Source organism: Oratosquilla oratoria, chromosome 2 (genome assembly GCF_046742065.1).
Source record: "Oratosquilla oratoria isolate Oo_2021 chromosome 2, ASM4674206v1, whole genome shotgun sequence".
Lineage (NCBI taxonomy): Eukaryota > Metazoa > Arthropoda > Malacostraca > Stomatopoda > Squillidae > Oratosquilla > Oratosquilla oratoria.
The window spans coordinates 59,504,803-59,514,802 of NC_134778.1; the positions used below are offsets into that span (position 1 = coordinate 59,504,803).

Genomic DNA, 10,000 nt, shown 5'->3' on the forward strand with positions numbered 1-10,000 from the left:
TAGTCCCAAAGAACTTCAGAAGAATGTGAAAGATGCCGCTTCGTCGATCCATGGAAGGCTCGGAGATACACATCATCAAAGACGAAGAAGAAGAAGAAGAAGAAAAAAAAACCATTCTAATACTGAACCACATGATGGACTATTTATAACATAAACTGGATCTAAATCGCAAGATTCTGGTGTTGTTTAGGCCAAGTATATCGTCACCTTTTGATATTCCTTTTCTTAAATTCCACATCCTTCTTCATTAGTAGTTTTCGTCTCCTGCTAATTCTGCTTTTTTATTTATCCCAGTTGCCTGCCTGTACATCTCCCCCAAAAACGTTTGGGACAATGAGCGTATCCACAGTTTGTGAAACACGTTTGATGTTGGTTCCATGACCTTTTAAGGTCGTCATTACTGCAATGGTGCGTCTTTCCCGAGTCTAGACGACGAAATGCTATGATTAATATCGCCTACGTTGTTGTGCTTCATTTCTTTCTATTTTTGGCTCTGAAAGACATCCCTCACCACACATAACACTCCCAGCACGATTGGTCTTTACTCTCTTTTGGCCTTGTATTCTGTTCTCATGATTACCTTCTTGTACTGTTCCTTGCCGAAGGAAATATCAATGAACTTCTATTCGGGGTTGCTTTTGCGCACGAAATATTTCCATTGTTGTCAAACAGAATTTATCTCTTAATCCATAAAATATTTCTTCCTGAACGGAAAGGGTTACTCAAAATAGACTATTATCTTATGAGTATCAAAGGGTTGCCGTAGAGGTAAATTAAAATAGCCCACTGTTAGCTAAAATCAAATTAAATCTGCCTGCCGGAATGGAATAAGTAATCTTCGATATCCTATCATTACTTCATTATCAGAACTCTGCCGCAGAGATGAATAGAATAGAATTGAATGAAAAATGCAACCCAGGTCGGAAGGGGACATTTAGGACATTCTCTCTTTGCTATCAATATGTTCCCACGGAAGGGGCTAGAATGACGTTGTTGAACTTAATGTAAAATCAATATTACGACTCGGAATGGGCCTGGGAAAAGCTATTAGCTAAGTGTATTTGCAGATGATACCAAGCCTTTGAAGAAATGAGGACTTTATTAAGAAACACAACTAGAACCAGAGGAGGCAAAGAGAGTTCACTACCAGCTTGTCGAGTCTTGTATGTGGGGAATAGCTCGTATACGATAAGGAATGTACATCAATTAGAAGAGACCATGTCAGTCAGATAAGGAATATAATCTGGAAGAAGCCACAAACAAGAAACTTTGTAACCACGTCAAGAGGACAGTCATAAGCGTAGGTATGGTAGACAATGAGTTACAATTCCAATACGAGACCTTTTGGTACACAACAAGGTGGGATGCAGAAAGATGAATGAAAATTAAATAAAATAGAATAAAATATATACTAAACGTTAAATAAACGTTAGAATTTCGTCTGTACATTTTTTATTCTAGATGAAGACAAGACCTGCAATAGAACAAACAGTCAATGAAGCAGAAATAATCTACAGTATTCAGTAACTGGCTTGACTCGTTCTCACGGGAAAGGTTTGGGAAGACAATGACTTTGGAGAAATGTAAAAACTAGAAAGAATAAAAAAAAAGAAGATCAAAGGTGTCGCTAAAAATAGAAAAATAAATAAATTAAAAGAAGAGATGAGGAGAGCGATTGGGGTCGACAGAAAAAAAAAAACCATTCAGGACACAGAGACGACAAAAAAGGATATAAACCAAGACACACAGACACGCACGTGTACACCCGAACAGACGCAGCCCCAACCAGATACCTACATGAAATCATAACCACACAACGCCAATATGTACACACACACTTTACACCCGAGGGGTTCTCACAGAAGTGAATGGAATAAGACGCAGAGAGCCAGGCTGAAGGGAAAAGTGTCAGCCGACACGAAACGTGTTAACCGAGAAAGTCTGGGGACCGTGGTACTCTGGTAGTCAAGGGGGTGAATAAAATCGCCTGGTGGTGGCCTGGACGAAAGGAGAAGTATCACACGGTACGGAAGGTGTTGGAAATTGAGGCAGTTCCCCTCAAGGGGAAACAGGGAATGGAATTGCAGTTCATAACGTGCCAATCTTGAGTTGAGCTTCGGTCAATAGAGGAAAGATATTGCCAGATTGGGGCATTCTTGTAGCACTCGACAAGGAAACATAGACACGCGCGCGCACACACACATACACACACACACACACAAGCTAGAACAATACATGAATTCAAATCTAAATATGATAATTGGAAATCAAGGATATAGACCAAGTTGGAACGTACATGAATTTGAGGCTAAATTGGAGAATAGGAGAAAGGATCCAACGATCGTTGCTTTTTTTTTCATGTATATTAGAACTACATAAATGCAATAAGGTAAACACACATACACACACACACACACGCTCATGTGTAAACTTACAATTAGACTACCATGACTTTTCACTCTGGCAGTGGAGCGCACTGGCGGTTGTGGAGAGGTGGGTCGAGTCAGCCTCATGAGCGACAATCACCTCTTGCGTGTTCCCTCCGTGGTGTGCGTGACCACACCACCTCAGCGTCGATATTTGTACCTCTCCAGCCTCGTCCAGAGACTATTTTGACCCCCCACACCCCCACCACTCCCTCTCACAACACTTTAACTCGTCCGATGCAATGGTATCCCTTAGCAGTTTTTTTTTTCTGACCTCGGGTAATCTAGTTTAAGGACGGGAAGACTTTGGTGTAGATGCGTTGAGTGCCGCTGGTTTCGGTAGGTTCTCCTCCAGACTCACATTTCAACCTCTCAAGGTCATCCTACCTGGTTCGACCAACCACAAGGGCCATTCATTCCCAGCAAACCCTTGGAGAACACGCCAGCCCTTGCCAGAAATCCGTACGGGCTTCTAAACACTGCTTGGCAGTTCACCAGTACCCAATGCCATTGATTAACTCGCGCCTTCTTCTACAGGAGGCGCCTTGGGAGACCTCTTCGGAATATCGAACCCAAGCGTCCGGTTGGTTGTCAACCGAGGGGAACTTTATAGTGTTCTTAAGTTCGCATTGTTCCTTCCTTCCGCTGACATCGTCGTCGTCGTCGTCGTCGCCCCGCGGTGGGCTACGCCACCAACCAGCCACCCCAATCGATATCGTTGGTGTCGTCCCAGCTGTGGGCTGCCAGAGGCAAGATGACCTCGTTGGAGACGTAACTGTTTATCGAGCACTGTGACGTCTCTTGCTGAAGTATTATTGTGCGTTTTCGTCACAAAGGAGGCGATTCAAATATGCCACAAAGCATTCGCTACTCTTTGTCGCCGTGCTAAGGAAAATGCTCACTTGGGGGCAGACCCTCTAAAGGCTATTTTTCTTAATAGCCAAATGACATTTTTTCAGTAAAATCCTGACGGAATTAGAACGAATTTGCATTTCTAAGGTATATTCCCAATCTAATGAAAGCCTCTCTATTGACATAACCCTGTACGCACGACGATATGACTGGAATCGTGGCGATTAGTCTGGAAATATAGTAATACACTATCATTGTGGCAACGTTACTATTTAGAATCAGAACATGGACATTAAACAGAGCTCTCTTGACCTGGACAGAGGTACCCCTCGGCAGTCACCAGGCAGCACGAAGCACGTTAGACGAAAATTACAGCACATTTCAGCATGGAGCGGAACAAGCTGGTAGCTGCATTATCGTACTGAGGCAGCCCAACCGTCCCCTCCCTGCTGCCTCCGCTGCCGGTCAGAAGCAGCAGCAGCAGGGCGCGCGCTCCTCCGCTGCTCCCCTCGGTGGCGGCGGCTGGCAGCGGTTTCTCGTGCTTCCTCAGTTGGTCTGAAGGCGCGAGTTGGTCGAGGTAGCTTGACTCGCGCCGACCATGCCCTGTGAGGACGACACCCTACGCCTGTAAACACACGTAACCCAGCTCGACCACCAAACAGCCAGGTAGGCAAAGGAGGACCATACCTATTTCTTCTTCTCGGCCCCTGGGGAAAGGCGATGAAAGCCCAGGGGCGTGGCGGACGACGCTCCCGAAGGAGGAAGTGTTGGCTCCGGCGTGCACCTGGACGGCTGTCGTCGCCGCCGCTTCCTCCCGCGACGATGTAGAAGGCGTTTTGTCCTGCGAGGTTTTGCTCGTTGGAAAAAGGTCCCAATACTCGTGGGAAACAGTTTTGTTTATATCGATAGGTTCTTCGGGTCAGGGTTGCTGCGCCCGTTGACGCCGTGGGCGCGCGCGCGCGCGTGCGTGTGTGTTTATTTACTTGGGTTTGTGTTGACTCCCATTTAACCACTTCCGTACCGGTTGGCACTTGTCCTTTCGCTTCGGTTGGCGACAGGGAGGTTCTACACGGTACTCCTTCGGAAGCGAAAATGGTTCAGGTGGTACTCGATCCTCAAAATCATATTTTATCACGAGTTTTAACTCTCGTATGCTTCGTGTGTGTGTGTGTGTGTGTGTGTGTGTGTGTGTGTGTGTGTGTGTGTGTGTGTGTGTGTGTGTGTGTGTGCGTATGTGCGTGTGTTCACATAGAAGTCTTCCATATTCGAGTCAAACTCGTCAAATCCATTCTTCTTCCTTCAGTTTAAACTAAAGCAGAAGCTTTCTTTGAACGCTTAAGTGCTCAGAGGGTACATTTTCCTACCAGTGGCTACATCGTCAACCACACTGGCGTATAACTGAGTACTGAATATGTGCTCCATATCCAAGTGATTTCAGTCCCGTTCTTATCAAATGGGTTTGCTTCCAATGCACTCTGACACAAGTAGCGGAAACTGGGCGTCCCGTATCTATAGTGTGTGTGTGTGTGTGTGTGTGTGTGTGTGTGTGTGTGTGTGTGTGTGTGTGTGTGTGTGTGCGCACTTATTAGATGTAGACGTAGGGGGGTGTCAGAGGCAGAGATGGGCGTCCCTACGCGCATCAGGGAGTGGCCTGGCGTTGTGGGCGTTCGGGTGCGAGGGCGTGTTCCGAGAACATGGTTCTCCAGGCAGGTACGATGCCAGAGAACGAGGAACCCCCAATTCCGAAAAAAAATACAAATAAAGTTTCATTACCCTTTTGATATGAGACGAATAACACTGATGCCACGAGCGTGCAACACCCTGGACTTATGAAGCCTTGTTTACGTCTGTGTGGTAATGTTCAAAATTAAGGTGCAACCTCCTCCTCTGGTAGATGATGTCTTCCAGGGCGCTGTGCAAAGCGTCTTTGGGTTCTCTCTGACTTGAATGAAGCTTCTGACTTAAAGAGACCTGTTCGGCTCGTTAATATTAAACAAAAACACTCTTGTCCTCAAGACATCAGCAGCAGTGGTGCGTCGTAATACAAACTTGCAACATATCTCGAGCTATGCAACTGCATACGAATGTAACGAAAACATGTAGGGATTTGCATATGTTATCATTCTTTTTCTTTAAGCTGGAATATGGAACACATGTGAAAGAAAATGGAAACCTTTGATTAAGACGCTAGAGGTGAAGGAGGGAATGCGCAAGTGTGAATGGCTATGTTTACGTTCTGGGAAGGTCTGCAGTTTTCAGAACAAATTGTTTACACCGGTCTACGGTCCCCTTCCAATCTCCTGCCGAAATGTGCAGTTATTTTTAGCTCGATAGATACGAACTAAATTTAGCAGGAGTTTATGATGACGTGCGATTCTTACAGATGTTTCGTTTTTGACCGAAAAGTATCCAGCTGGTAATTTGCTCCGACGAGTCTTTATGCTCATGTCTTTTTGTCCGTAGGATACGAATTTGCGAAGATGTGAGGTGGAACGAGGTATTGAAGTATAAATATTCATGTAGATACGAGAAGCAGAGACTTTGAGTCAATTGGCGAAGCTATGTAGGAACCTGCCCTCTCACCCATTAAAAAAAATATATTGGAATTATTCAGTAACCTCCTTATGAACGTGGATCGCCATAGACTTATGTGTTACTGTTTAAGCTTCAGGGAAAGATCGTGTAGATAAACGTCAATCTACACAAATGCTTGGATACCTAAAACATGTTTGTAAATTACAAATGTTTAAACATCTGTAACGAATTCTTTAAGAAAGAAAAACGTAATTAATCGGACATCGGAACACTCATACGAAATTTATAGATAAATGATATTACATTAGACGAAAACGAAAATTCATACAAGATCACGTGAATTGTGGAAGGCTGTGAAGGGGTGGATAGGAAGTGGGATGTGCGTCTTTAAAATGTAAATTTGCGGTTAGACCTATGCAACTCTCAGGTTTCTAATGGGCCCTTGTGTTTGCCCTGACGCCACGAGCAGTTGTGTCGTATTGGTTAGCATCCTTAAAAAAAAAAAAAAAAAAAAAAAAAAAAAAATGTAAACAAACTATAACAAGGTTTTTCTAATACTCTGGTACATATACCAAGTTTTTTTTCTGATATTGAGGATTTTCGGATTTTTTATATTTCCAATTTGAATAACTGTAGTTCTCGATTATGCAAACGTGAAAAAACAAAGCGATAATTTGGATTTAGTTAACCGTGAAATGCCTCTTTTGGCAGTAATAGTAAATAACAGCGCAACTATAATGATCTAAATAATATATTCTGCATCAAAGCAATAATAATTTACACTTAAGGGATGCTAAGAGATTACTAAAATCGCCTGGTGGCAACAAGAAATAAATTAGAATTAACCCTGAACATGGACGGGATTTAAACAATTCAGATAATGTTCAGTTGTGCATGAGGCTATTCATGTAGGCGTAGATCAATACACATGTTTCTGGGACAGTGCACACTTGTTCGCCTTTGTGCATATGTCTGTGGAGAACAATGAAAACACACATGCACAGCTGTGTTTTGAGTTGATTCATAACATTGTCAAATGAAAAGTTATATGCGCGGGTGACTGGATTCTTGTAGTAGTGAGGCACGCCATGTGGGACACAGTTGCTTTCATTGTACTTTTAAGTATTTATGAACGCTGTAACTGTTCCAAAAATTATGATGGCTTCTGTAGGCCTGGGTTATAATATGCAAAGAACTACGCAGACTTGTATAAAAGTTAATGTAATTTTTCAACTGTTTGTTAATTCTGTCCATATGCTATTTTACCAACTGCGTTCTTTCGCTTTAATGTCATTGTCAATAAAACCTTGGACACTTATTCAGACTGCCGCCAGACAATTTTATTCAGCAGCGGGAAAACCCTGCGTATACGGTTTCCGTATTTATTTGATTAATTCCAACCTAATTTGTACCATTAAAGATCGAAATGCACAAAGAAATATTCCCACATTTGTTGAAAGCGTCCTCATAAATAATCGACATGTACGTTACCATGAGCGATATGACGTCACACAAACCCCGCCTCCAACCAACACTCGGACGGATTTTGTACCAACAAACATACTCAGCTTTTAACATTAATTTTGATATTACTTATATATATAACCACTTCCTACGTTTTGAAGATAAGTATCCGAACAGTAATATGATGTAGGATCTAAAATGTTTAGTGCATGTGTGTGTGTGTGTGTGTGTGTGTGTGTGTGTGTGTGTGTGTGTGTGTGTGTGTACGTACGTGTGTGTAAACCCGTCTTGTTTCGGCTACCACTCTTATGAGGAGGAAAACACCTTGAGTATAAAAAGTATAATACAAGACTACGTACAATATCCCCCAGAGTGATACAAAATATCGTGTAAATATTAACGGTGTCATAAGGAAACCACTTTCATAGATGTAAATCAAAACACCAAAGAACTGATCAATCTCATTAAATAAGATAATCCATTTGGGCAAAAATTCACATAAACATTAAAATTACACCGGAATAGCACAGATACCGGGTTGATCTTCTGAGAAGCTATTAAAGAGAGAGAGAGAGAGAGAGAGAGAGAGAGAGATACTCTTCCGAGGTCTGGGTTCCTCTTGGCCGTGCGGTGGACTCTGCAACCACGACTCTTACACTTGCTGCCGCCAGGAGATTTTATTCAACAAAAGGATTAATCGGAGAGTGTTCTTCATCTAAGGTGTGGTGCGGCCGGTTATCTGGGCCTCCTCCTCCAGGGTCAGACGCTATCGATCTCGCTCGGGCTCTCTCGCCGCAGAGGTTCACTCACCTCGAAGCACTGGGTTCCTCCGAAGTGACGAAGACCACAGCGAACTGCGATATCTCCGTCAGGCTGGTGTCGCCCAGGCCCACAGCTGATTCCAAAAGCGTCTGTAGTTAGCTTGAATGAAGTAGTTAAGTACTGACGTACCCGGTGGAACTTTCCCCTTTTACACTTGGAAACAGCATATTCCAAGTGGATCAAAGGCTTTAACAAGGGTGACGCAAACATGGTCATTATATTAAGACAACAGGGCAGGACTCGCAGTAATGGATATAAATTGGACAAATTTAGATTTAAGAAGGAAATAGGCAAGAACTGGTTTACCAATAGAGTGGTCAACAAATGGAATAGACCTAGTAACCATGCAGTGAGCGCTGACACTATCTGTTGTTTTAAGAAAAGGTTAGACAAGTTTATGAATGGAGATGGCAGGTGGTGATGGGCGTGTAACTGCCTAGTGTAGGCCATATGGTCTCTTGTAGTCTCCTTCATTATGTTAACCTGCCGTCAGGTTATTTTATTCACCTCCGTGGCAACCCCGACCCCCGCTCGTGTGGCACTTCTTTTATTTGTTGGCGCCAGACGATTTTATTCACTAATGAACAGGCGAAGGTGACCTTGCATGGCGCCGAGGGGTCACAGCTACTCGTGATATATTTGTAGACGTTTTAAGAAAGCAGAGTTTCTGCTCCATTCGGGTCTGGTAACGAGCTGAAGACGGGTCATTTCAGAACGATGGCCAAAAACAAACACAGACGCACGCACACACACACACACACACACACACACACACACACACACACACACGCACACACACACACATTGTAAACTATTCAAACCTTCCTGATGTCTTGTCATGTTTTGTCTTCATTTGTGTCAAAACTTTTGATCGTGGCTGTACATTACCCATTTTAACACTTCAATATTTCACCTTGCAAACGCCTAATGTTATTTTCCTTTGTTGACATGATTCATAGATATTTGGAGAATTGTAATACGTAGTGTACTTACGTATAATCTCTGCATTTATACAATGATTATTTTTTGTATCGAGCAAGACGAGTAATACATGACCCGAATATGGATTATATGTTGTGTGCGCGTTATTCTGTGAAATTCTGAATCGGGTAGGTTCTGTTTTACGCAAAATATTTTTGGGGTGAGGGGTGGTCACTAACAACATCATTATTATATTGTTAGTGACTAACAACATCATTATTATATTGTTAGTGACTAACAACATCATTATTATATTGTTAGTGACTAACAACATCATTATTATATTGTTAGTGACTAACAACATCATTATTATATTGTTAGTGACTAACCACTGCACTATCTCTTGATGGCGCAGTAGTTAGTCACTGTTACTTTGATACGTCTGAGCTGAGGTTCGAGCCCTTGGCTTCGCTTCGTATCAGTTTCCGTATATGTCTCCGACGAGCGCATTGTCAGTCTTGTTCGTGATGACATGGAATTAAAAAGTAAAAAGTTAATGTGGTTGAAAAAAGATATATATATATATATATATATATATATATATACACATGTCACAACTAATACCACAGTCGAAGCAGAAGAAAAGATTGGACACGGGGGAGTCTATATATGACTGATAACTGCAGTCCCCTTTAATTAATACTGAAGAGGACTGCAGTTACCAGTCGAAATATATGGACTCCCCGTCTCCAGTCTTTTCTTCTGCTCCGACTGTGGCATTATTTGTAATTTATGAATGTATTACTACATTTTTCATCAATGATATACATATGCAAAGATGTATATCATTTCTTCCACCAACTCAAGCTGAATTCACGTAGTAATTAAGCTACACAGTGGGTGAGCTGAGCCTTTTACTTTGCAGTAACACAAAGAAAAAAATGTTTGCTGCCAGATACTATCATAACTCACATTCCAGC

The 10,000-nt window shown here is 42.5% G+C and overlaps 1 protein-coding gene across 2 annotated transcripts in view; it reads left to right on the forward strand.

The window, feature by feature from the left end:
• The first annotated feature begins 3,728 nt into the window (after positions 1–3,728).
• LOC143039069 (uncharacterized) overlaps positions 3,729–10,000 on the forward strand; it is a 37,720-nt gene continuing 31,448 nt past the window's right edge. The window contains exon 1 of one of the 2 annotated variants that reach the window (XM_076208927.1): positions 3,729–3,944. The gene's annotated coding sequence lies outside the window, so the exon portion shown is untranslated. The remainder of the gene's footprint in view (positions 3,945–10,000) is intronic. The other variant, XM_076208925.1, reaches the window with a different exon arrangement.